Consider the following 2,726-nt stretch of genomic DNA (forward strand, 5'->3'; position numbering starts at 1 on the left):
GGAGAGGAGAAGAAAGGAAAGGAAAGGAAAGGAAAGGAAAGGAAAGGAAAGGAAAGGAAAGGAAAGGAAAGGAAAGGAAAGGAAAGGAAAGCATAGCAAAGGAAAGCATAGCAAAGGAAAGCATAGCAAAGGAAAGCAAAAAAAAGCAAAGAAAAGAAGTGAAATGAAATGAAACTTAGACTGGCCTTATCTATATAGAACAAGTACTACCTAATATTACACACAAATAAATGTGCATTCATTTCCTTTTTTTGGTGGGCTATTAAACTCTGGGTCTTACATACACAAGCTGAACATTCTACCACTGAACTACATCTTGCCTTCATTTGAATTTTAAGCTTTGGAATTGCCATTGACAAATCACATATGGTAGTAAGTATTTGAATTGTATCACTCAGGAGGCTGAAGAGGAGAATTGCTATAAATTCCAGCCTTATGAGTTACATAGTGAGTTCAGTGCCAGACTGGACCATAAAATGAGACTCTGACTCAAAAATGTAAAAAGAAAAAAAATACATATTTTAATTAATATGCTATTGAAACATTAATGATTCCATTTTGGTTTTTCCCCTTTTTTGTAGTGCTGATAATCAAAGTCAGTAGGCTTCATGGTATTCTATCGGAGCTCTTCTCCCAGGGCCTAAAACATTCTACTTTACATAGCAGCTATCTCAGAACAGCTTAGAAACTGATTTAGGCATGTTCCTGGAAAAGAGCCACAAAAAACATTTTTCTTTAAAATAACTAACTTTCTACTTATTTTATTCCTTATTCTAATTGTTATTAATTATTTCCTTGAGAATATTCGGCCAATTTAATCACAAGATCTTCATGAGAATATTCTAATTTTTAAATGTTTTTTCATCATATTCTGTAGGGATTTAAAGTTCAGCATATCAATACTTGATGAAAAATACCTGTTCCATGTTATGCCTAAGATGTTTGATATTCAGATAGTGAGGTTAAGCTTAACAGCCTAGGTTGTATGGCAATAACAATAAATTTCTCTCCTAAAGGGTTAACAACCCAAGTTTGTAGACCAAAATTAGAGAAAAAGGAGGGCCACAAGGAAAGCCAACATTTTGGCCCTAGCCTTCCAAGGTCAATTAAGATTTAAGACATATGGGAACTTGTACTGTAACATCACATAACTCAGTGGTGTCCCAAATATTCTGATCAAGAAGATTATGGGGCTAAAAAGGAAAGTGATTGATGATGTAGAGTGTGCCTAAGGAGAGTCACATGAAGAGAAAATATTCTCTTGGGCTTTCACAGAGAGCACATTGGCCAACCAATGTCTGTGACTCATCCACATAGTTGACACTGACAAAGGATCTACAATCTGAGGTACAGGATCTCAGGATAAATCCTGAGGGGATTTCACTGACCTTATCAGACCCAAAAGTTACAACTCTTGTTGCATAGGTCCTGCTTTACCTTGGTCTTAAACATCCAGAAGAAAAGTATAAAAAGGAAGTATAAGAAGTAAAGCCATGCTGTTATATTGAGCTGTAGGGGACTCAGATAAACAATTTCTGACATTGCCAGTCCAGCAGTAGCCCCAATGCTATTGTGGACTACTGGACGCTTTTAGAATATTTTGCTGAGTTAACACACCTATAAAATTCAAATAATAGAACTAAACAAAAAAAGGGGATACAGATTGAATGTCCATTTTTTATCTGTGTATTTAAAATGGTTAGGATAGATACATAGTTACATTCTCTTAATGAATAGAGGGATTTGTTCTAATAGTGTTTGTAAATAGGATATCAAGTCCCCATCTTGTACAGCAATTAACCACTAGTAAGAATGTATGCAATGTGTTAATTATTGAAACTGTCCTACCAATTTGATTTGAAATTGTCTCATTGATTTTGTTTCTCAATAAAATTATGGGCAAAAAAAGATCTTCATGTGTGTATATATCTTTGCATATATATATATATTTGTGTATATAGTCACATGTATAGGTACACTTAGTGAACACATCATTTGTTGTCATTCTTCACTGTATTTTATAATATCTTGTATGATTTTTAATTCTCAAAAATTGTACAGTAAGTATAATTGCAGTTGTATAGTAGGTACAATTTTATCATTTTTAAGATTAAAGACCTCTAAATTCATTGGTCTTTTATATTTCTTTGATTATGTGTATATGAAAACTTTCTCAATTCTTTGTTCACTGATTAATTTGTGCATGCTCACTAAATTCTATAGACTTCTGCATTCTCCTAATGAATAGAGGGATTTGTTCTAATAGTGTTTGTAAATAGCATATCATGTCTGCATCTTGTACATCAATTAACCACTAGGAAGAATGTATGCAATGTGTTAATTATTGAAACTGTCCTGCCAATTGGGTTCAAAACTATCTCATTGCTATTTGTTTCTCAATAAAATTATGGAAAAATGTTTTTAAAAAATAAATAAATTCTATAGACTTCTAAAAGTTGAAACTTTTATCTTTGCCATACATGTTGCAGTATTTTCTTTAATGTACATTTACATTTTGTTAACATCGCATTTTGCAGAATAACATATTTTTAAATTCACCTGGAGTTGTTCTTTCATCTTGTTTTGTTCTCCTGCCTGTGGCATCATGTTTCAACATTATTGTCCTATACCATGGTTATATTCTTGTTCAATGACAACTTATTTCCAGTAATGATTCTATTTTTTACATTTACTGCTTTAATTGTTCTATCATTTACTATTATGCA

This window comes from Octodon degus, unplaced genomic scaffold, assembly GCF_000260255.1.
Source record: "Octodon degus isolate 3935 unplaced genomic scaffold, OctDeg1.0 scaffold00094, whole genome shotgun sequence".
Lineage (NCBI taxonomy): Eukaryota > Metazoa > Chordata > Mammalia > Rodentia > Octodontidae > Octodon > Octodon degus.